At 38.9% G+C, this 26,928-nt stretch overlaps 1 pseudogene; it reads right to left on the bottom strand.

The window, feature by feature from the left end:
• Window positions 1-17,159: 17,159 nt before the first annotated feature.
• Window positions 17,160-17,258, bottom strand: LOC132310811 (small nucleolar RNA R71; annotated as a pseudogene).
• Between the last annotated feature and the right edge of the window lie 9,670 nt (window positions 17,259-26,928).

The raw sequence follows: 26,928 nt of genomic DNA, 5'->3' as shown, positions 1-26,928 counted from the left end.
ACTGCCCTGGGTGTGCCCATTTATGAGTGCTCATCGCGAGCACTCGTCCATCCTTTTGTGTGTGTGTGTGTGCGTGTGTCTTGTTTCAGCACTGCACCTCAAATTTCAAGTTGTCATATCTCCTTTGTTTTAACTTCGAATTGATCTATTCTTGAGTCTAAATTGACCGCGTCAAAATAAGCTTTCCAATGGTACCAATTAAAGCTTCAGATTCTACTTGTATCTCAAGATATTCAAGTTTTAGTGAGGTAGTGTTAGGATTTGGTTCAAACCGGGATGGGGTTTCCCTTCTTTCGACTTTTAGACTTGATATTTTTACCGTCCAGACTCCGAATGAACTGAGTCTTGAGTCCATCCTTGTTAATTTTTTTATTGTCTTTCAAATGGTGTGCACGGTGGAACTCATTTTAGTTTGGAATGACCATTTTGCCCTTGGTCCATTCCTTGGAGGGTATAGAAACCCTAATCCGGTCTTGCTTCTGCTGAGTCACGGGACTCCTCAGAAGGTTGTTTTTGTGTCTTAGAGATGACGTACATTTCTATAGACTTGTTCATGTTTAGCTTCCTCATTTTGGATTCGTTTCAGGTCATCATAGGACACACTGGGTTCTTGTGTCTTAGAGACGTGTTGTATCTCTAGAGACCATTGTTTTATCTTTTGCTTTCACATTTTGGATTCGTTTTCGGATCAATGCTCGGTTTATCACAGGATGCAATAGCCGAAAAACCAGGCCGTCTCAGGTGGTATTAGAGCTCCTAGGTTCGAAAACCTTTGGATGATGGGTTTTGGGTGCATATAATGCTTGTGTTGCCATGCTTTATGTGTTTATATGCTTTATGATAACATGTTTTGGTTTGATAACATGTTTATGTGCTTATGTGCTATATGTGGTATGCTGTTTGTTTAGCATGATTGTATTCTAATGTAAAGAGCATGACATATGATGTATACTAGATTAAATTTGTATATGCATGATTGTTTTGCATATTTGATAGGACTTTGGATTAGTAATAGGACGCTGGAGTTGAGATTGAGTTGCTTGGTGAGTTAGCACTTGGTGTGATGGCTGGTCTGTCTGGTTATGTTTAAGAACTCTTCTTTGATGTTGTTGACAATTATTAGCTTGGTTTCATGGTAGCATAGGTCATTGTTGGCCTAACATTGGCTTTAGATAGGTGGATGGTCGCCTTTTGTTTAGGCTCTTGCGAGGTAAGTCATTAGGCGTTGTCGTAGTGCTGGATTTGTTAGTTTTGGGCCATGATAAGGTTATAAACCTCTTAGGCTCCTTGTTTGTTTGGGGACCGATTCCTCTGAGATTGCAATTTTGTAGGTGGGTACGTTGTGGGGGGGTGCTTGGCACTGTCATGTTACTGTACTGGGCCTACTATTGTGTAGCTCAGACAGGGTCAATGTAGGCTTTTATTTCGAAAGGCGTAGTCCTTTTGGTCAATGATTGATGGTCGTTTTGGGGATGATTCTTGAGATTGATTCGGTTGTCCGATTGTATGGCTAGAGTAGCCATTTCGTTTGAGTTCCCCTTGCGTGATAACATTTTTGGAATCGAGTCGATTGATCGATGTTTTGGGTTAGTGAGAGCATTGCATTATTAGTGTCACTTATAGTGTCACCTTTAGGTTCAGAGATGGATTGTTAGAGTCTTACCATTGTGGTGAGGGCTCACGTTTGTTTGAGATAGCTTGTTGTTGCATTGGTTTTTAAAGTTAGTTTATGGCTAGGATTTCTCTTCCTTTTACCTAGACACTCTAGGACACGATGTCCATAGGGTTCATTGTTGCATTGTTTTATTTTCACCAGTTTCATTTACTCCCAGTTAGTAGTATGATTTATGATATTGTGATGCATGAGTAGGTGGATGTGTGTCCACATTTGTCTTCTTATTGTGTGGCATTAGCATGTCTTATTTATATGCTTAGAGATGCCATGTTGTTGTTGTGCTTTAGTAATATGATTTTGTGTTTACATGGAGACGTGCCGTATGTACCCTTGATTTTATCTATGTGAGTAGATTTACTTATTTGGTAGTTGTATTCCTTGTCATATGCATGACTTCCATGTTTGGTTTTCCCTTTTGTTTTCCTCGATCGCACGTAGTTTGTATGCCGGTTTTCGCAATGGTTTCGTTTTGAAATTCCTTGTACATGAGTTGTCACATTTGTTTTGTCTTGAGCTGTGCACTTTCCTAAAGTGGGAAGAATGCTCCATTTTTGTGTTTTTTGTGTTGACACTCGTGGGAGAATATGATTTCTCCTCTTTTTCTTGGTTTGGGTTAGGGACTTCACAAGGAGTGAGTCTCTTCTCTTCATCGCCTTGTGCACGGTTTTGGGGTTGGTCAGTCCTTGAGGATCACCATTGTTGTCTAAAGTCCTTGGTAAGGAGTTGATGAATTTTGGTTGGCTTACTTCCATATAGGGGGTGAAGTCTTTGACCTTGTTGTTTTTTTTTTTTTTTTTTAGAGATAGAGTCGTGGAGTTGTCCTTCTTAGGACTGGTGTTTCCCTTTCTTTCCTGTCTTTCCTTGGGGAGTTTTTATCGTGGTTATTGATGGAGTTTGCTATGCTCGGTGTGAGTGGATTGGTGTGAGATCATTTTACAGGGACTTGTGTCCATTTGATTAAAGATTTGGTTGATTTGTTGTATGAGCTTGACGCTATTTAAGGATATCTTTAGGAGACTTGCTTTAGTATTGGAGACCTGGATGTGGTTGACTCTTAGGAGAAGTTTTGGAGGATCGCTGTTGGATATGGCTTGTTTATGGAGTTTTCTTGTCCTAGTTATGGCTAGGCATAGTTTTAAGGAATCGTAGTTCCAGTGATTGTTTATGGATTGAAATTTAGGAATTTTTGATTTAACTTGGTGATGCCAAGAACGGTTTTGAAAGACTCATTTTGTGACCTTGGTAGTCGGGATTTTGATGTGTGTGTCACATGGTGGACTTATTTTTTGAGGATTTAGTTATTCGTGATAGGGATTTTATCCGATGTTTAATTGCGATGAGTAGTCTAGTAGTTGATCTGTTTCAGGATGATATCTGGGATTTTGGAGATCCTATTTTGCTTGTCAGGCTTGGGATTCGTGACTAAGGTTATTGATGAGGGTGTTTTGCAATGTAGGAGTACGTTGCTGGCTCTACTTGCACTAAGGATTTAAGGCCTTAAACGTAGCGCTGCTTATGACATTGTTGTTAGAGTTTTAAGATTAGCTACCCCAACTCTCACAAGATGCCTGGTTTTCGTAGTGCTTTTGGTAATGATCTTTTTCGACATTGATGTCATTTGTATCTAGAGGTTTCATAGGTAAACCTAGTGGGGGCAGGTTATGAACTAGTGCCTTATACTATCATGCTATCGTATAAGTTGTATGCTGTGGGCGGGTGCTAGTTGCCATCAAAGCTACCATACTGACGAGTAAGTGTGGGCGGGCATTAGGCACTGTCATTGCTACCACACATTTGAGTACGTCGTGGGCAGGTTCTGGTCGCTATTCGTACTACCAAGTCGTCTTTGTTCGGTACCTCAATAGATACATGGGTATCTTGGAGTTCTTTTGGTGGTTATTTTTGGATCGATATGATGATTCGTCAAGAAGGATACTTACGGTTATGGTCTTCTATTCCTTTGTCTAACCTTGGGTTTCGTGTGTGAGTTTCGACTTGTCGTGTGGCCGTGCAGTCATCATTCATTTGAGAGTGGTCGACATGAGCACGTGGTGCAAATGACATTGGTTTGTGTCGTCTCGAGTGCTTGGAAATGGTTTCCGAGACTCTTTCCTTTGGATTGACAACTTCCTTTAAGGACCGAGTCATTTCCACATTTTCATTTTTTTGACACTATTCATTTTTCTTCTTTTTCCTGTTTGTCACTTTGTTGGCACAACCTCACCTTTCGTGTTTAGATTCGTGTCCACTTTTACATGCACTCATGGTATATGATTTCTTAGAAATGTGTATTTTTTCTTTCTTAGAAATGCATGTTCTTAGTATACATTCTTCCTTAGGGGTATGGATGCATACTTCTTTGCAATTTCTCTTTCTTTTGGGGGTATTTGTGTAATTACTATAAGTAATTATTTTTCGTCTTAGGGACCATTTTGCAAATTAATTTGGAAGATATTTTCAAAAATGACCTTCTTGCAATTTACAAAAAGTGTGACAAGTGTCACACTCTCATTAGTCCACTTGTTGACATTTGTGTGGAGACACGTTGATGCCTTGGATGATGACATGTGGAGGGTGGAGATTCACCCACTTGTTGACCAAAGATAGGTGCACTTGTTCGCTTGGATGGTTGACAAGTGTAGGCTTAGGATTAAGCCTATAATGGATACTTGGATGAATGACAAGTGTAGGCTCCAAATTTGGTCTTGCATTAGTGTGTATGTGTGAGGTAGTGTAAGAGCATATAGTGAGCAGAGGATTTAACCAAAATTAGTGTAGGGTTTTCATTTTAATTTCATTTTATCTCTTTGCTCTCAAACCCTAACCTAGCCACCATTGAAACAAAGCTTGGCTCAGAATTTTAAGCTTCATTTTGGTCCCCTTTCACTCACCTTTGATCATAAAGCTTGGAATACCAAAGCTTTACCTCACCTTCCTCTTCATAACCCTAGAAAGGTTTACCTTTTTGAACTTGCTTGCCTTAGATTCTAGAGAGTCACTTCTCAAGTGAGGTAGGGGGTGTTCTAAATTTATTATCTAAGGGATTTACTTGCTTTTGTAGTGAAATATAAGTTGTATGCATGTCTTATATTAATTTGAGAAATTAATAAGTAATTGTAGCTTGCATATAACTCACTTTAGACTTGGTATATGGCATAGCCATGACTTGATCCTTGTTATATATTAATTTGGGATGATTTAGATGAGTTTTCAATTCTAGAGATTTAATTAATTTAATTTGATTTAAGTACTACTTAATTGTACTTTGCTTGTATTCCATTTTAAGACTTGATATATGGCATGGCCATGACTTAATCCTCGTTATATGATGAACGCTGAAAAGTGCGCATTTAAACCTCTTAAGCTTAGGTATTTTAGGACCTTTACCTATCTTATTTTCCCGCTTTAGATTGATTTTGTATTATTTCCATTTTCGGGTACTTATCCCCAAAATAGGCTAACTCAACTAAAATAAGAGCATAATTGAAGCAATCTTGAGATGAATCAAAGAAAGGAGCAAAGTGGGAGCAAAAGGAAGCAAGTGGTGAAAATTCAGCAAGTTCGATCGATCTCAAAAAATATTCGATCGATCGAAAGTTCATCGATCTCAGCATTTCAAGATGGATCCAACCTCTTTTGTCCTTATCTAAAGATCGCACAAAGTTCGATCGATCCAACTTTATTCTGATCGATCGAAAAGATTTCATCTTATCCACTTATACCACCATACCTACCACATTTGTCTCTTTCCCGAAAATATCTTCAAAATATCTCAAATTTGTTTTTATCCAAAAAGGTGCCGCCATAGAGGATTGATCTAGCTTAAATTCAATAGATCTCAGCCATGTTCGATCAATCTCACCATAAGTTCGATCGATCAAACTTCCCAAAGCCCGAGAAAATCTAATTTCAAGCTCATTAAAAGTTGTCTCATATCCAATCAATGGAAGGAATATTAGTGTACGAGCCCAGCTCATTGGGGGTGACATTTAACCTACCTATATAAGGATTATGAGCCATTCTTGACGTATAGGAGATAGAGACACTAGAGACACAATTTCCATATTCTTAGTGAGGAAGAAAAGAAAGGAGGAGGCTAGAGACACAAGTTGGGAGTTATTCCATCAACCAAGAAAAAGAGCAATCTCTACCATGGAGTTAGCCCTTGAGGGTTGGAGGACACCATCCATGAGTGGCTAGACATCCTTTTGGGGCTAGAGTTAGCCCTAAGCATGCTTTTTACATCTTGATTTATGTATTTTTGAGGGGGATTTGTATTATGATACATGTTTTGACACTTTTATATATACAGATCTTGTTTTATTCAATGATTTGTGTGGTTTAATGCTTCCAATTGATCATTTCATTCTATCCATATGTCAATGTATGCTAGAATAGATGTTCATGTGTTTATCTCTATGTCTTGTGTTATTGATGCATGTCTATGTGTATTAATGCTATAGATCTAGAGATTGTCAAGACATAGTGCTTAATGGAATGCTCTTATGATTTATTTGATGGTTCATACTCATTTCTTGATGGATTGTGCCTCTCCCTTAGTTTACTTAGTTTAATTTCATGTCATTAGCTTAATTGTAGTGTAGTTGTAGTTTAGATGTTAAATGGGAGGACAATCCATGCTTGTTTTTTGATGTTCCATACTTATGAAAGCAAGTAGCATATATCTCTAACCTTGTGATGTGTTTGGATTATGAGCTTAACGAAAGGCTTAATGGCTTAGTTTGATATATTGTGCTATCCACCATGTTGTTTAGACAATATATGCTTAATTTGTCATCCATACTTGTTGAAACAACCACACACACACTATGTTGCAATACATGTTTTCCCCCTTATTAATCATTCATTAAGGATGTAGAAAAGCTATGCCTAGTGGTGATCTCTAAACTCCAAGATTTCTCTCTTATTTTCTCTATATTACATTTCATTGCCTACTTTAGTTTAAATTGCATCTTAGTGTAATTCAACCACCAACCAATCTTTTGATCACTCGACCTACTAACCCTAATCTCGATTCCACAACCTAATACGACCTACCAATGCCTTGGGACGATCCCTACTCGCCCTAACTATATTTTTAGTGAAAGGTAGTAGTGGCAATTTCTAAATGTAAAACTTGGCCACATTCATCATAGCCCTACACCACTATCTTTTGGTGCACAAACTTTGGATTGGGGATGGCACAACACCATTATATATTAATTTGGGACGCCACATTCATCTAGAGATTTAATTAATTTAAATTAAATAAATTCTACACGATGATATCTTGCTCATTTTACACTTTTGATTTGATATATGTAATGACCATGCTATGTCATTTAACATATATTAATTAGGGATTATTTGGTTGAGATTTGAAACCTAGAGAAATTAATTAGTTTATTTAATTAATTTTCATTTCTATTGTACGTTTAAATAATGATTTTAGACTTGTATTGGATTCATGAGTTTACGTTTTCAATATTGAGTGATATTATTATAGCGTGTAATGAATCAGACTCTGAAGATTCGACATTTATCATACCATAGTAGTTGTGGACTTAAAACATGTATTGTATGTATTTCCAAATTCGGTTGTGTATGGTAGATAGTTGATTATCTTGTAAATACATGTTGATATATACGTTGTTGCACAATTTGTTGATTTTGGAAACTTGGGACATCGTTGTATGACAACGGCTAGGGCATAGTTCTGGTACGGGGGATTGTCTCCCTATAGTCTAGTGTGCATATAGGGAGGTTACCCGTGGGCTTATAACCCTAAAGTAACCACGTTGTCGGTTTGATCCGGCGTGATGTCTGAGTATCCACCTTTTTGATTTCGCACTTTATTTCAAGTTAATAACTAAATGATGTTGTAACTTGTTGTTCCTTATTTGATTTCCCATTTTAAGTTTCAAGATGTTAACTTTGAGGAATCATGCTTTATGCATTGTATTGGAAGTTCCAATGTTGGTTAAATTGCATCGATATTGTGATTTGTGTTTTATTGTTCTAATATAGCCTAGGATGATTCCTTAGACTTATTTGGAATGTAGACGTTAGGTGGCATGAACTATTTTAGTTGATTTCTCATTTCAGATTTCAAGTTGATAACTTTGATAATCTATATCTTGTTTCGTTGTATAGTATGCTTCTATATTGTTTAATTGCATAAATATTGTAGTTTATGCTAGAAATGCTTTAATGTAGCTTAGGATGATCCATGAGTCCCACTTATGACATAGATGTTAGGTAGCATAATCCTTTTGAATTGCTTCATGTTAATGTAATAACCTTGGAAAAGTTAGGTTGATGCATGCTCATTCCCTACGAGTAACTTGTTTACTCACCCCAAAGTTATCGGATTGTTTTTAGGTACGGATGCCCTGGTTTGGGATGTACAACATCCCTAGGTCGTTTCAATGGATTGAAGTTCTTTTAAGTGCTTTCTTGTTCACATGCAAGTGTTAGCATGTTTGATTTTCACTTTTAAAGTTATAATGCATAGTTAGGTCAAAATGTCATTTTTTGCCTTAGACTTGTAATGTGTGCCTAATGTCACGGGCTTAGAGTTTCAGCACCACTTTAGCTACTCCCGTGCGGCACCAAGACGTTGCTTCTACTCTCGCAAGTACTTGGTCAGCCTAACTCCCGTGCACACCTTAGCCGACACACTCCCCTCGTGCGCTTACTAACTAGTGTTGTAGTGGCCCTCGCCCTCTTCTCACTTGGCTTGCACACTCACACACACTAAGGCACTTAAGTTGGCAAGGAAAGAACACTTCTATTACTTCAAAGAATGCTTTGTACAAGACTAGCTCTCAAACTCTTTACAAAGCTCTCAAGCTTACTTCTAGGACTTGTTGCCTACAAAATGAAGTCCTACCTCTATTTATAGGCATCCCCATCCCTAATGGATGGCTAGGATGCATTCTAACTAACGGTGGAGATCGATTCTCTAGAATCTTCTCCCACCTTCTTCACACTTCCATACTTATCTACAAGTGTCTACAATATTCTAGAACTCTCTATACTACTCTACACAATTCTGGAGAAGTATAGAATATACTACACATATCTAGAATCTTCCACACAACTCTAGACAACTCCGGAAGACTCTAGAAACTCCACTCGCCATGTAGTTGCCATGCAGCGTCCTCCTCAGCATCTGCATGTCGACTGCGTGGCACAACCTCCATAGGCGGGGCGTGACATTCTCTCCCACCCATTTCCGTGATGCCCTCGTCACGGTTTCTTCAGCTGACCCAGCCTCTCGCAGGTCATCAACACTTACGCATATGTCCTTGGCCCAAATGTACGAGCGCCCTTCAAGAGATGTGAGGTCCTCACGAGCTCCATCGTGTTCACTACCACCTCTGGACTCTCCTTCCTGCCCACGAGCGGCACCATGCATGCGGCCTTGCCTTCTTCACCTCCAAGTAGCATCAGCCCACCAAGGCATGGTAGTGGCGCGGCATTATTCCTGTCCATGAATTCCAGCCCCAGCACCATGTCGTGGTCATCCATCTCTGTAACCTGGAAGTCGGCCTTACTATTCCACCCTTGCATGCATAGCTCTACCTCCTTGTACACTCTACTCACGCGTGCCTCCTCGGAGTTAATGGCTTTGATCCAGCCCTCCGTCTTGTGCATCTCCAAGCCAAGTCGCTGCGCCTCCTTCAGGGTAATGAAGTTGTGTGTGGCGCCCGTGTCCACCAATGCTTGCACGGCTTTGTCATCAACCTGCGTATCCACATAGCGCACTCTAGCTACCTTCTTCGCCTTGCCCTTCTTCTTGGTGTCATGTGTTATGCTACTCAGCATCTGCATAGCCTCCATGCACCTATCTTCATCGCTGCCCGCATCGTCCACCTTGCCCTTGCCCTTCACAAGGGCGCTTATGGTCTTCTTGTTGGGGCAGTGTCGCAATATATGCGGCCTTTCGCACAAGTAGCACTTCGGCTCCCACTTGCCCTTATCGCGGTGCTCCCCTTTGCCACTAGCCTTGGACCTCTCTCCATGGTATTTGCCCTTATCATGGCGTGGGCATCTCTCCTCATCGCTGTGCTCATCATCACTAGACTTAGGCGATCCCCCTTTCTTGAAGCGTCGGTCTCTGCCACCTTTACCGTGGTCCCTTCTGGGAGACGTGACCCTCTTATCATCGCGCCTAAAGTCTTCAAGGCGCTCCGCTATAGCCATTGTGGATGCCAAGTCTCTAGGCTCCCTCTTCCTAAGCTCCGTGGCCACCTAAGACTACAACCCATCTATGAACAAGCACACGCGTTGCCGCTCTGGCATCTCTGGGATCTCCAACATCTAGTTGGAGTACTCCTTCACATACTCCCTTATGCTGCCCTTCTGCTTCAGGCACCTTAGGTTGATCATGGCGAGGTCCTTGACACACTTAGGGTAGAACTGCCTCTTGAACTCCTCCTATGTGTCAACCGCTCTTGCGCCTCTACCGGTAAAGCGCTACCTCCACCATAGAGCGGTAGTGTCCGTGAGGTACATGGTGCTTGTCTGCACCTTCTCCTCATCATCCTCGATCTCCATGCACTCGAAGTACCTCTCCATGTGCCAGAAGAAGTTGTCAATTTGGCACGCATTCCTTGCCCCATCGTACTCCTTGGGCTCCGGCGCCTTCTTCTTCCTTGGCTTCACTACGACCTCGCGTGCCTGGGAGAACTCCTTCTTGCACTCGGCAATCTCCACGCGCAAGTCGTCTACCCGATCATACAAGTCCCTTTCCTTTTCTTGTGCCTTGATGGTAATGCCATCAATCAGCTCGTAGAGCTCCGCTACCCTTCTCTCGAGCCTGTTAAACTTAGTCTCCATGTAGACTAAGTGTGTGGCAAGTTTCTCCTCCAAGCTCTGCTCCAAGACGTGGACTTGGTGGTCTCCTTTGCTAGCTTTGTCTACTCCAACAAAGCTCCCTTAACGAACCTGCTCTGATACCAACTATCACGGGCTTAGAGTTTCAGCACCACTCTAGCTACTCCCGTGCGGCACCAAGACATTGCTTCTACTCTCGTAAGTACTTGGTCAGCCTAACTCCCGCGCACACCTTAGCCAACACACTCCCCTCATGCGCTTACTAGTGTTGTAGTGGCCCTCGCCCTCTTCTCACTTGGCTTGTACACTCACACACACTAAGGCACTTAAGTTGGCAAGGAAAGAACACTTCTATTACTTCAAAGAATGCTTGGTACAAGACTAGCTCTCAAACTCTCTACAAGGCTCTCAAGCTCACTTCTAGGACTTATTGCCTAGAAAATGAAGTCCTACCTCTATTTATAGGCATCCCCATCCCTAATGGATGGCTAGGATGTATTCTAACCAACGGTAGAGATCGATTCTCTAGAATTTTCTCCCACCTTCTTCACACTTTCATACTTATCTACAAGTGTCTACAATATTCTAGAACTCTCCATACTACTCCACACAATACTGGAGAACTCTAGAATATACTATACATATCTAGAATCTTCCACACAACTCTAGACAACTCCAGAAGACTCTAGAAACTCCACTCGCCATGCAGTTGCCATGCATCGTCCTCCTCAGCATCTGCGTGTCGCCTGCATGGCACAACCTCCATAGGCGGGGCGTGACACTAAGCACACTTTTTGACATTCATTTTATGCATATGATATGTGGCCAAGGGCCAAACTTTAATTGAAATCAATGTATATTGAAAAATGTTAAATTTTACCTTCAATGAGAATAATATGAAAAATAAGGGTTTAATATGTCATTTTTGCACCGGAGTGTGCATTGTGTGTGAAATTCATTATTTGGCATTCATTTACCACATATGAGGTGTGGCCAAGGGCCAAACACCATTTTGTTTTAGGTTTTACAATTTGGTTTCATATATTGCATTTTTGGGTTAAAATTGAAAAATTCAAGCCTTTAAGGGTTCATTTCCAAATCGGGTGGTGCAAAGTGTGCACGAGTACCTCCACAAGGACTCATTTTATATGCATGAAGTGTGGTCATGGGTCAAATGGTCTTTTGATTGCGTTTAGGTACGATTCTGACAATTTTTGCCTTTGTAGGGCATTTTTCCCGCAATAGGGTTTGGATAGGTCAAATTTTGCATTGGTGGTATTTTTAAGCCGTGGATTTTTGTAGCACGTCCTAATAGGTAAGTTATGTCCACGTGCATGATCGTTTCTGGGCAAAACCTTTTCCTTGGTGATTTAAGCCTCCTATGGGCTCATTTTACACTATTCATGTCAAAAACTATGCAAGGGGCATTTTGGGGTTTTTACATGAAAAATAAAGTTTTCTTTTGGCATGGTTGGCTAGAAAACATGATTTTGGGAGGGGTTTCTTCTTTGTTTTTTTTTTTTTTTCAAAAAGGCCCAGAAAGTCCTCAAAATTGCATTTAATGTTCAGAATTCTACTAAGCTTGTCAGTGGACGAACATTCGTTGATGAGTGCTGAAAAGTGCGCATTTAAACCCCATAAGCTTGAGTATTCTAGAACCTTTATCTATCTTACTTTTTCGTTTTAGACTAATTTCATGTTATTGCCCTTTTTAGGTGTTTATCCCCAAAATAAGTCAATTTAGCCAAATTAGAGCATAAAAGAAGTAATCTCAAGCTGAATGGAAGAATGGAGCAAAGTGGTGGAAATCAGCAAACTTCGATCAATCAAGAATATTTTTGATCGATCTCACATTAGTCAATCTCACCTCACCAAGATGGATCAGACCCCTTGTCCTTATCCTCAAAGAATTTCCATCTTTGATCGATCCAACTTTCTTCAGATCGATCAAACTTCCTTGATCTTATCCTCACCTATTACTTTTGTCTTTTTCCTAAAATATCTCAGAGATTTGTTGTATTCCAAAAAGGTACTGCCAAGGATTGATCGATCTGGCCTAAATTCAATGGATTTGGCAACAGTTCGATTGATCTTATCTGAACTCAATCGATCGAACCTCCTCAAGTCCGAATTAAAACAGAGTCCAACTCATTAAAAGATGGCTCGTGGTGAAATCATTGAAGGGACCCTAGTGCATAAGACCTAACCATTGGGTGTCCCACTTGAGCTTCCTATATAAGGATTTTGAGCCATTTTTACATGATATCTCCATATATCTTCATACCTCAATACATCTCATATCACATATCTTGGAGAGGAGGCTAGAGCTTAGAGAGACATACACTATTTTGGGAGTTCTTCCATTCTTCTAGGGTTTTCATCAAGAAGAAGAACATTTCTACCATGGAGATGGCCTTTGAGCGTGGATGACTACATCAATGAGTTGCTAAACATCTTCTTGGGGCTAGAGTTAGCCTTATGCATGCATTCTAGACCTTAATACTTTGTATTTTGAGGGGATTTGTGTTGTAATGTTGTCATGACATTTGATTTATATATGAATCTTGTTCTTACAATGATTTGTGTTGATTAATACTTCCAATTGATCATTTCATTCTATCCATATGTCTATGTATGCTAGAGTAGATGTTCATGTGTTTATCTCTTAGTTTGTGATATTGATGCATGTCTTTGTGTATTGATGCTATGAATCTAGAGATTGTCAAGGCATAGTGCTTAAATAGAATACTCTTGTGGTTTGTTTGATGGTTCATACTCATTTCTTAATGGATTGTGCTTCTTTACCTTAGTTTAATTAGTTAATTTTCATGTCCTTAGCTTAGAAGTAGTGTAGTTGCTTTACTTTCTTAGATGTGAGGACAATCTATGCTTGTTGTTTGATGTTCCATACTTATGAATGCAAGTAGTACAATTCTCTATCCTGTTAGTGTGTTGATTGTGAGCTTAGAGGAAGGAATAATGGCTTAGTTTGATATATTGTGCTATTCATTAGGTTGTTTAGACAATGTATACTTAATTAGTCAATCCGTGCTTATTGATTCAATCAATCACACCTCATTATATTGCAACACATGTTTCCCCTTATTCATTATACATTGAGTGTCTAGAATGGTGATGTTTAGTGGTGACCTCTAGATCCCAATGCCTCTTTCTATTATTCTCTACCCTTTTATTTACTTTAATTGCTTAGTATTAAATTCATTTACATTGTAGTTTAATTAACCAAACAAATAATCTTTTGATTACTCGACCTATTAATCTAACTTTGTTTCCATATTAACATAGCCCCTAATCCCTCGGGACAATCCCTATTCACCCTAACTATATTAGTAGTTAGAGTTAGTAGTGGCACTTTATAAATTTAAACTTGGCTACACTTTCATTACAACTTTGGGTGTTAATACGACCTTGAGAAATAGCACACCACTCGTCCATGGGGGGACGAGCGCTCGTAATTGGGGCTGTGGTTACTTCCCTGGGCGTTCCCATTTATGAGTGATGAGTGCTGAAAAGTGCGTATTTAAACTCCTTAAGCTTAAACATTCTAGTACCTTTATTTATCTTACTTTATCGTTTTAGATTGATTTCGTATTATTTCTATTTTCAGGCACTTATCCCGAAAATAAGCTAACTCAACCAAATAAGAGCAGAAATGAAGCAATTCTGGGATAAATCAAAGAAAGGAACCAAGTGGAAGTAAAAGAAAGAAAAAGGTGGAAATCAACATCTTCGATCAATCTCAGATCAAAGTTCGATCGATCCAACATGATCGATCTCAGCACTTCAAGATGGATCAGAGCCATAATGACATTTTCATAGATCTCAAAAGTTCGATCGATCCAACATCATTCTTCGATCGATCGAACTGTTTTGTCCTTATCTAAATGATTGATCTTATCTAGTTGTACCACCCTACCAACCACTTTTGTCCTTTTCCCAAAAATATCTTCAAAATATCTCAGATTTGTTTTATCCAAAAAGCGCCACCAATGAAGATCGATCCAGCCTAAGTTCGATGGATCTCAGCCATGTTCGATCGATCCAAGTCCAAGGTTCAATCGATCGAACTTCCTCCAGTGCGAAAAAGTTAAATTTCCAGCTCATTAAAAGTTGTCCTTTATCCAATCATTAGGAAATATTGTGTGCATGACCCCAGCTCATTTTGGGTGTCATTTGACCTACCTATATAAGGATAAGGATTGCTTTTTCCAAAAGGGGAGCTAATATCACATTATATAATATCATATCATCTATTGGAGAGCAAACTTAGAGGAGGAGGAGGCTAGAGACATCATTGGAGACTCTTTATTATCCAAGGAGAAAATCTCTACCATGGAGCTAGCCCTTGAGTGTTGGAGAAGCACTACCATGAGTGGCTAGACATCCTCTTGGGGTTAGAGTTAGCCCCAAGCATGCTTTCTACATCTTAATTTTGTGTATTATTGAGGGATTAGTGTTGTAATACATGTTTTGGTACTTATATATATATAGATCTTGTTTATTCAATGATTTATGTGGTTTAATACTTTCAATTGATCATTTCATTCTATCCATTTGTCTATGTATGCTAGAATAGATGTTTATGTGTTTGTCTCTATTTCTTGTGTTATTGATGCGTGTCTATATGTATTACTGCTATAGATCTAGAGATTGTCAAAACATTGTGCTTAAAAGAATGCTCTTGTGATTTTCTAGATGGTCCATGCTCATTTCTTGATGGATTGTGCCTCTCCCTTAGCTTAATTAGTTTAATTTCATGTCATTAGCTTAATTGTAGTGTAGTGGTAGCATAGTTGTTAGATGGGAGGATAATCCATGTTTGTTGTTTGATGTTGTATACTTTTGAATGCAAGTAGCATATGTCTCTAACCTTGTGGTGTATTTGGCTTGTGAGCTTAATGAAAGGATTAATGACTTGCTAGATATGTTGTGCTTTTCACATGCTATTTAGATAATATATACTTAATTGCTAGATATATTGTGCTTTTCACATGTTGATTAGACAATGTATGCTTAATGGTCACCCTTGCTAATTGAATCAACCAAACACACACACACACATCAATATTGCAACACACATTTCCCTCATTAGTCACTAGTTAAGGGTGTAGAAAAGCATTGCTTGGTGGTGATCTCTAAACCCCAAGATCTCTCTATCTTACTTACTCTTTATTGCATTCAATTATTTAGTTTAATTTGCTATTTAGTTTAATCAACCAACCAACCATTTGTTTGATCACTCGACCTACTAACCTTAATAGCGATTCCACAACCAAGAACGACTCCAATCCCTTGGGACGATCCCTACTCACTCTAACTATATTTTTAGTGAAGGTAGTAGTGGCTTTTATAAATGTAAAACTTGGCCCTCGCCTTAATTGCACACTCTTAAGCTTATGGTGCGGCGACACACACCCATCAGTTTTTGGTGCCGTTGCTGGGGATTAGGCAATGCCGTATTTATGGAATTCATTAGGAATTAGTACTCTTTTGATCGTGTCTTTACTTTGTTTTTATTTTTCTTTTGATTACTTATTGTGTTTGTTCATCTTTGACAAGGAGCATTGAGCTAGGAGCCAAGCAAAGGAGCATCCAAGCAAAGGAGCTAAGCAAGTAAGGAAAAATGCTAAAAATTTAAAAAAATTGCTAAGCTAAGCTTTAAATTTGGAGTTAAAGTGCTAAAGGACCTTTGTGAGCTTTTTCTTACTCAATCCCTTAGTTAAATCGCGAGCCCGCGTGGAGGCAATCTTAATTGTTCTTTACATCATTGCTGTTAAAGCATAGGAGTATGGGTTAAGTGTTTGTGGAGGAAGTTTCATTGAAATTGTTGTGAAGTTGAAGTGTTTGTTCATTCATTGTATTTATGTGTTTTTACATTGTGCATGCATGGTCGTAGATCACTAAGACCAACTCTTGTCCCTCTTGATTTGCATCTTGAATCTGTAGTTAGAAATCCTAGAGGAAGAGGAAGTTCCAGTTCTACCCGATCCATTATATCAATGGAAGTCCATAATGAAGCGAATGTAGAGGACTTTGGTCACATAGACCAACAAGGTATCCTTCATCCAAATGTGCATCATGAGAACATTCAAGCACCATTAGGCATACCTAGGCCATTCATTCACCAACCACAACAACAACAACAAGGCCAAGTTTCATTTGGAATGCCAAGGCTAATGTATGCTCCACAACCTCCCATTATTTAAGGAAATCAAAATCAAGGTGCCCACGTTGCACCTCAAATTGCTAATCCTCCACTTGCTTTAAGAAATCACTATGTGCTTAATGAATATAATGCACCCACATGCATCCAATTACCACCATTTAGAGCCCATCATTATGAAATTAAGCCACAAACCATTCAAATGCTTTCTAACTATCATGGACTTCCAAGTGAAGAACCTTACAAGCATTTAGATGAGTTTCTTGAAGTATGTTCCACCGTAAAATATACGGACATGCCGGAAGAGGTTTTAAGACTCAAACTTTTTCCATTCACCTTAAAAGACAAGGCAAAGTATTGGTTTAACAATTTTCGGCCTTTTTTGATCACTTCTTGGGCAAAAATGCAACAAAAGTTCTTGAAGAAATACTATCCGGATTTTAAGACCAATGCCATGAGAACCTCAATTCGAGAATTTTCACATGGGGATGGAGAAACGTTTCATGAGGCATGGGAACGATACAATGAATTTCTTAGGAAGTGTCCACATCATGACATGCCCAAATGGCAATTAGTTCAATATTTCTTTGAGAGTTTATCGGACAATTACAAAGGCATAGTTGATGCTTCCATGGGTGGCTCATATATTGATAGGCATGAGGATGACGTGTGGCGTCTTTATGAGAGCATTAGTGAAAATTCTTTGCATAGAACATTATCATCCAAGAATGGTAGAAATTCACAAGGTAGGAAGAGTGTTGGCTTACATCAAGTCGACCACTCAAATTAAATAACCGCCGAAATGAAGTCCTTATCTCAAAGGTTTGATCAATTATTGATTAACCAAAATTCGGCGAACCAAGTATCTTCTTTCCCTAACCATTCTCATCGTGTATCAAATGAAGCATGTATGACTTGTTCTAGTGTTCTTCAGTCTACTTCTCATTGTCCTCACGGACAAGTGCAAAATGAATCTAATGAACAAGTCAATGCAGCTTTTGTGAACCAAGGGAACAATCCTTATGGTACTCATTATAATCCAAGTTGGAGAAATCATCCGAATTTCTCTTAGAAAAACCAAGGAGAGGGCTCAAACCCTTCTCAAGGTAGTTTTCAAGGGAAATACATTCCACCTCCATTTAAAAACCAAGGATCCCAAGGTTATAGACCTTATCAATCACAAGGGAATCAATTTGCTAATTCTCAGTTTCCCAACCAGTCTTATTCCTAAGGAAATACTAGAAGTCCCGCCTTTGAAGAAAAAGTTTTGAATGCTTTGGGCACTCTTGAGGCAAACACATAATTGCTTCATTCTCACTCTCAATCTATTGCGAAGCTAGAAACCCAAGTAGGGCAAATAGCAAGCACTCTTAATGCAAGAGAGAAAGGAAAGATGCCTATTAATGTCCCACCTAAGCAATAATTTGCTGTGGAAACCCATTCCATATCGGAAGGCCACACCATTGAACATGTTAATGCGGTGACTACCTTGCGGAGTGGTAGGATTGTGGACAATCAAGTTGCAATGTCCAATGAAGAGAGTGAACCGGTGTAACCTCAAGTTGTCACCCGTCCCGTTTCACATCCCATTCCTCCTTCATTGCATATACATGATCTTGTGAATAAGAAAATTTCAAAATGTGATTTGAAGAATGATTTTGAAAATGATTTGAAGAAAGATTTGCAAAAAAATGAATTTGAAAAGGTTTTGTTGAAAAATGATTTGAAACAAAATGATTTAAAAACTTCTTGTGTTGAAGAGACTTCAAAAGGAAATTCTGAAAAAGTGTTTTAACCAAAAGTTCCATTTCCGGACGCCTTAAAAGGATCCATTTCAAAAGACAAGCAAAAGGCAAAAACTAATGAAATCATGGAAATGTTTAGGCAAGTGAAAGTCAATCTTCCAATTTTGGATGCAATCAAGCAAATTCTGGCTTATGCCAAATTCTTGAAAGACTTGTGCACCCAAAAGCGGAAGAACAAGAGCCAAACACCAAGAAAAGTGGTTTTGACTGAGCAAGTAAGTTCAATTTTACAGCATAACACTTTACCAAAGTTTAAGGACCCCGGTTCACCTACCACTTTATGCATTATTGGTGATCATATCATTAATCGGGCGCTTCTTGACTTAGGAGCAAGTGTTAACCTTCTTCCATACCCGGTTTATGTCAAATTGGGCCTAGGTGAATTGAAACCGATGTCGGTAGTTTTACAACTTGCCTACCGATCCATTAAGAAGCCTAGGGGTATAATTGAGGATGTTTTGATAAAGATTGACAAATTCTTCTTTCCCGTTGATTTCGTTGTCATTGACACAGAACCGGTCCCCAATCCTAAGAGCCAAATTCCCGTTATCCTTGGCTATCCTTTCTTGGCAACCGCTAATGCCAACATCAATTGTAAGACGGGGATAATGAAGATCTCATTTAGCCACATGAAGGTGAAGTTGAATATCTTTAATCCCACACCCAATTCATTTGACAAATATAAAGGAGAGGTTAATGTTGCAGACATATGTCATGATCTTCAATGTCAAGGAAGTGAGCTTTTGTGTAAGACCAAAACTTCAAGGGAATCATCTTCAACCTTGCATTCCAAAAGTGTTGTTTCAAATTCTTGCTTTGAAAGGGCATGGAAGCCCAAAGATTGTTCTTGGATTGACAAAGGAACAGAAGTTTCGTTTGGGCTTAATCCAACAAGTTCTTCAAAGAACCATTTGTTGGGTAGAGTTCAAAGCATCTATCACCCCAATAAGGAGGGGATGTATTACAAGATCTTTGATCCGGGCTAAAAGAGCCCAATGTCTTACTAGAGACGTTAAAGACTAGCAACGACATTTCGTAGGGTGTCAAAACCCTATTCCTCCCTCATTTCTATATTAAATTTCATTTCTTGCGAAGTCTAGATACTTGTTTTTGGTTCATATGCATTGATAGGAACTGTGATTAGGATTGTATGAATTTTATGTTGTGATTGAGCATTTTGCATAAGTTCGATCGATCTCAAATGAGAGTTCGATCGATCGAACTTCTACCTGCATCCAAATCACCACTCTGTCCCATCGTTCGAACTTATTCTTCGATCGATCCAACTTCAAAGTTTGATCAATCTCATGATCCCACACTTAGAAATTTTTTTAACCTGCATCAACCTACATATTCAGCTCTTTGTCTCATCAATCGAAAACATTCCAAGATCGATCTGAAGTTCTTCGATCGATCTAACTTCAAAGTTCGATCAATCTTCAAGTTCCAACACTTAGTCAAATTTTTGAACCAAAACCCTGCATATTTTTGCCCTCTAACTGATCGATCGAACATTTTGTTCAGATCAATCTCAGTTCTTCACTTCTCTATTTTGACCCTTGTTTGACTTTATTTGACTTTTTAATTTTCAAAAATCCAAAAATATTTTTATTTTATTTTATTTTTCAAAAATTCAAAAATATTTTCTATTTTTCAATTTTAATTTTATTTTTAATTTTTAATTTTATTTTATTTTTCAAAAATTCAAAAAAAAAAAAAATCCAAAAATATTTTATTCTATTTTATTTTATTTTATTTTACAATTTTTAATTTTAATTCTAATTTTTAATTTTAGTTTTTCATTTTTCAAAAATTTCAAAAAAATACTTTGAGGAGAGTTCATCAAAGTTCAATCGATCTGAAATCTCAGTTCGATCGATCGAACTAATAGGAAAATGTTTTTTTTAAAAAAACTGAGAGTTGTGAGATCGATTACAAAGATCGATCTAACAACTCCCTACCCTAACCCTTGCTTCACTCATTGTCGCCGTGAACCCCAATCACCCTTTCCATTTCTGGCGAACCTCCGGCATCATCTAGCTCACCCTGAATCATTCTCTCTCTTCATCACAACTCGGATTTCATCTTTCCCTCTTCGCATCCACTTCTCTCCTTCGGTTGAGGTAAGATCCAAGACACCATGCTTGATTTCGGCTTAGATCTCATGTTTACATGCTTTATATGTTGAATCCATGTTATTTTTATGATCAAATCTCCATTGTTGACTTTCGAAGCATTGTATCTCCATATCCATATATATGTGTTGCTTCGTGTGTATATTTTGTATATTTTAATGATGTTGATTTCGATTTAGGGAGTATGGGCCTAGTTTGGGTAATGGTAGTTACTGATTTGTTGTGTTGATGGGCCCATGACCTTGTTCGTGTAGCCCCCGTGCTTTCAAAGTCACAGATCTGTGACCTTTGAGTTTTCACCCTCACACAGTTCGAACGATCGAACTTCAATCTCAGATCGATCTTGAGAGATCAATCGAACTCATACCTCAGATCGATCGAAGTTTTGAGATCGATCTCAAACCTTTTTGTAATCGATCGAACTTTACAGATCTCACACACACACTTCATTCATCATGCCTTATGTTCATGCCATCTCATATATGCCCAATGCCTGTGATATTCATACTTACACTATTTTGGATGTTTCATATCTTGTCACTTGCATTGATACATGTCATATATGTTTTGTCTATCTTATTTGACATGCATGTTTCTATTTTGTGCTTTCAATTCTTAATTCTGGCACTAACTCTCCTTGAAAGTTTTTAAATTATTTTTCAGGCTATGACTAAGCGCAAGACTATTGCCAAAAGGCAACAAGGGCCTCAGAGACATATCAAACCACGGATAGAGGAGTTAGCAGAGCCTTCTCATGCACAGGAGGAGCCAGTACAGCTTACTCCACCTCAGTCACCAACTTATGAGGCTAAGGTTGATCATATTCCATCCACCTCTGCAGCTCAGCCTGCGTTTACACCATCACCATCTCCACCACATGCTAGAGCTGAGCATTATCTAGTACCATCTCCATCACGCTAGCCAGCTCGAGAGCGTGATAGGCCCGCGCCTAGATATGCGCATATGACAGTAGACCATGAGTCGGTATTCGACACAGACTTCTTCTCCAGATCGGTGCTGACCCGATCAACTTACCATGACATTATTCAGAGGGGCCTTATAGCTATTCTTGCCCCAGTTACAGAGCCAGTCTACCTGCGGCTGGTGCGAATGTTCTTCCAGAACCTCCGACCGTCCCCACATACCACAACAGAGCTGGTCACTACTATAGATGGCCATCAGATCACTATCACTGTGGACTCGCTAGCCCGCTCTTGCCATTGTCCACACAGATGCCCTCCGGAGCTATATCCGAGGCTATACAGGCCTTCTTATGCCGAGATGGCAGTATTTCTTACAGGTCACCATGCTGACGGCGAAACTTTCGCCACCCGCACATTCCTTCTAGATGACCTATGGTTCTTCGATTCCATTCTTTTTCGGAATATATATATGGCTAGGCACAAGATCCAGCCGCGAGGAGACTATTTGACAGCCTTCTATGCATTCTACACAGGCCACTGGGTATCTATTCCTGTGCTCATCTGGAGCGTGATAAGTAAGTTATTTGATGAGTATATCAGCAAGGAGAAGCCCGAAAGGGCTAAGTCTCTCCCATTCGGCCACCTCACCACCCAGATTCTGATTGACCAACGCTACCCTTTTCATCCTTGGGAGCACCCTGAGAGAGGTTCCTGTCACTTCTTGAAGAAGGACTAGGACAAGAGCTACAATGCTATCATTACTAGACTATAGGACCATGTAGTAGTGGCTGCAGAGGAGCTAGAGGCTGAGGAGGCAGAGGCAGCAGCAGCAGATCCCACAGCGGACGATGTACCAGTCGGTCTAGCTGCCGAGCATATACACATCGATTTGGAGTGACCTGCAGATGACACAGAGCAGCACTCTCCAGCTAGGTCGCCAGTAAATGAGCAGGAGTAAACTCAGGAGCTTTCTTCTGATTCATCCATACCTGAGGCTCCTAGTCAGAGCCCCGGCTTTGGAGAGCGTCTTCAGGCTCTTGAGGATGCAGTAGTTGCTATCAGAGCTGTTACTGCTGCCATTCGAGCCGATGCTGTAGCCCACCTAGCTGATTTTGCCACATTCCGCACGGATGTCATGACTGCACTCTGAGACTTATCTCGCGATATCCGCGGAGCTCGCCCTACCCGACCTGCCTCCTCCACCTGAGATTTCCAGTTCTTCTATCTTTTCATATTACACCTCTATGCTCTATACTTCATTTTCACCACTGTATATTATTAGCAGCCGGTCTGTCGGCTGAATATGGTCGTGGTAAAAATCTCTCTTATTACCGTGAAGGATATAAGTCCTTGAATGTTTGCAATCAGAGATTCACACCATATCCCCAAAGGAGGGATTATAATGAACTAAAACAAGTAAAAAGGAAGGGTTTGTTTCATCCTCCCAAGACACATGAAAATACTTGTTATCGGTGTAGAATGACAGGACACTGGCAAAGTATTTGTCGTACCCCTAAACATCTTGTTGATCTGTACCAAGCTTCCATAAAAGAAATGGAGAAGCAAAAGGAAATGAATTTCATCAATTATGATACGCCAGATTTAGATGCCTTAGATTTTGAGAAGCAAAAGGAAATGAATTTCATCAATTTATAATATGCCAGTTCATATGACAAATTTAGATGTCTCAGATTTCTTTGGGGACAATGATGGCAAACTTGACTGCTTGATTGGTGATGAAAATGTCCACACCAAGTAATCATACTTTATTTGTTCTCTTTTCTATGTTTAATTGTTCTCTTGTATTCATCATATGTTTATCTTTCTATTATAAAAGTTTTTATAACTATTATATTAAAGTTTTTATTTGTTTTCTAATAACTAATTTTGCATGAATAGGCATGGAGCTGAATAATTCATTGACTAAGTCTAAACTAAGGTGTGAAGATATATCTCTAATTGACAGTGGAACGACACACACAATTCTTCGAGACAAAAAATATTTTTCTCAATTAACATTGGCAAATACTAGTGTTAGTACTATATTTGGTCCCACAAATTTGATTAAAGCCTCTGGCAAAGCCCACATTATGTTCTTCGACTAAATCTCGGAGAAATTTGTTGAGTTTTAAAGATTTACATCGCAATAGGTATCATATTGAGACCACAAATGAAGGAAATGTGGAATATCTCTGCTTTACTTTTATGACCTCTGGAAAGAATACTATACTCGAAAAACTTCCTGTTGTGTCCTCTAGGTTATATTATACAACCATAAGTACAATTTGAGTTATATGCGGTGATGCATCAAAAGTCTTGTAACCTAATACTTTTTATTCTCTAGCACGATAAACTTGGTGATCTACGGTCGAAATCAATTTTAAATCAACCCTCTTCGCAATAGCACGAATCATTGTAAAATAGGGCTATTAGACGGGTAAGTCGAACCACTGGGACTGCGCTAGTCTTAAGGCAACCTAAGTATCTAAAGTCATTTTAGAGTGATGAGGGGTTTATAAAGGGTTTGTGTGTTTGTCACTAAACTAAGAAATTAAAATGCATAAAACAATAGATTGCAATGAAATTGAAGAAGTGAGATACAAGTAGAAAAGACTAGGGAGATGAATCCACACTACACCCTAAGTACATGCTAGATTAGGTCTAAATTTAGGGATAAATAGCATATATGCAATGGTCAAGAAATATGAAGCAACTCCGTTGCTTAATGATCATCAAGAAGTTCACTTAATCAAAACAAGAATGATCCATCAAAAGCTACCATAGTTGAACTACTTAAACTAAGGTGTAGAATCAAATACACTATCTCAAGCAAAAGACCATCAAGCTTTCAATCAAATGGTGAAGCACATGAAGGTAGGAATCAAGTATAAACCATCAAAGGAGGTACCTAAGCAATGGAATATCAAGTTTCAAAATCAACATGCCTTGAAAAACATTCATAGTCTATATTTTCATTGTCACTATGAAAATAAAAGTGATAAGATTGATCCAAGAATCATCAAAGATATAACAATGAACTTACATCAACCATTTACACATTAAAATTCATTACAAGAAGGAATATGCTCTTAGACTATGAAACTACCATACATTATACATTATAGTCCCCAAAAGTATAGCCTAATCTAGAACATGATCAAAAGAGGAGGCTTCATCACCTCCCTAGATGGAGGTTTAGCTCTCAATTGATACAAAAATGGAAGAAGAAGACGAAGAATACAACTTCATCTTCGAGCTCTACTGTAGCACTCAAGAACACTCTTTTCCATGCTCTCTTCTCTCTCCTCTAATCTTGTAAGAATGAATGATTGATAACATCTATGTGGTCCTCCCTCTCTCTTATCAAGCTCAAGTCAAGGCTCTCTCTCCTCCAAGGAACACCTCCAACCACTTCATAAAGAAGGAAGATGGCATTGAGGAAACCAATGTGCAAGTGGCTGAAATTGAGCCATTTCCGAGTGCAATCTGCCAGAATTTTGAGCACTCGAAGGGTGGTCTCGAGCACTCGAAATTAGTGTAATGAGCAACATGCAATTCTTGCCCATCTCTGACCCACTGTGGAAGAATGACCATAACTTTGTGCTCTCAACTCCGAATGATGATCTGTTTGAAGATTTAGAGAGCTGATTCAGAGATTTAAAAACTTCATGTTTTGATGAAGAACCAATTCTCAAGTCTGGTTGGTCAAAAATGGGGAGAAAGGCAGCACTTCAGTGCTGCCAGGCAGTTCTGCGCACCTCTGGTAAGAAGATCATAACTCTCTGCTCCAAACTCTGAATGATGAACCGCTTGAAGATTTGGAAAGCTAATTCAGAGCTCTAAATCTTTCATGTTATGATGGAAGTCCAATTCTTGAGTTTACTAGGTCGAAAATGGCGACAAAAGTCAGGCCCTACTGCTGCCAGAATTTCAGAATTGGCACCCTTTTTGTTCAAAATTCCACAAGGCATCATTTTTGCTTCCTTTTTGCAATTTAACCTGAAAATGTACAAAAACATGCAAATGGAGATAATCTACATAAAATAATCAATTAATGGACTTTGTTAATGTAATTTAGGGCGCTTGAATATACAGTATTCGGCGCTTATCACACCCCCAAACTTACATTTTGCTAGTCCCTTAGCAAAACCAAAATGCAAAGGTCAATGGAATGAAAAACATGGGAATGTTATTACAAAAATATCCACTATGGCAAAAATAAACATAAACATAGCTCAAATACAACTTGAAATAGATAAAGAGCTGGAGACGGGATCATTGGGAAGACTACCTTGCATATATGTAGCATTGATACAAAAATTGGCAAAAACCATTTCAACATGCATGCATCAACATCATAGTCCATATAAATAATTCAATTGTCATCTCTTAAATGGAAATAACTCAAACTCCAGTGAAAGTGAATTGAATTCTCAACATGCGGCTTTTACTTTCTTTTCCAATTCCAAGGCACAAGTTTTCAAATCAATGAATTCCCCTTTACATGAAGTCCCTAAGGCATGATTTTATTTTCAAGACAACTTTTGTTGCCTGTTAACAATTTATTATAACTCAAAAGTGAAATATAAAATGGTTGTGCAATGTTGAAATCCTTTAAGCTTTCTAACCAACCTATGTAGCGAGCGTTAGGCCAACAACTCCCAAACCAGACGGCTTTAGGGTGCTAAGTGTAAAGACACTCCTAGGGCTTAATAGCTCAAGTTGGAAAGGTTACAAATTCCAACAAACCATGTTTATTACACATATTTTTTTTTGAATGACCGTGCAATGTTTAAGTCCCTTAAGCTTTCTAACCAACCCATGTAGCAAGCGTTAGGCTAACAACTCCCAAACCAGATGGCTTTAGGGTGTTAAGTGTAGAGACACTCCATAGGGCTTAATAGCTCGAGTTGGAAAGGCTACAAACTTCAACTGGTCATTATTTTCTTTCTTTCTCATCTTCATTTTTTTTTTTTTTTTTTTACATCAAAATATATCATGCCAAAGATATTCATCCATTAGGTTCAACAAATCAGATTAATTAGGCCAAGATCAAGGTCAATCAAGTTGCATGCCTCACAGTTAAGTTTCCAATGTGCATCTATGCATTGTGAAGCTTATAAGAGTGTAAATCCAGCAAGAATCTAATTGAGGCATTTATACAGACTACATTGTATTTGCATGATCACTTCAAATTCAAATTTCTTTATTTTTAAAAATTTCTCAATTACTTCTATACACAAGGTATTAAACATATGCTTTGTCTCCGACAAGTTTCAAGCTATACTATCATTGCTTTACAAAATAGTGATACCAAAACTATGCCAAAAATGTAATATTGCACCCCCAAACTTAAACTACACAG

The sequence above is a fragment of the Cornus florida genome, unplaced genomic scaffold (assembly GCF_030987335.1).
Source record: "Cornus florida cultivar Cherokee Brave unplaced genomic scaffold, ASM3098733v1 CherokeeBrave_3.0.0_Hap2_Chr05, whole genome shotgun sequence".
NCBI lineage: Eukaryota > Viridiplantae > Streptophyta > Magnoliopsida > Cornales > Cornaceae > Cornus > Cornus florida.
This window is presented reverse-complemented; position numbering and strand designations above follow the sequence as displayed.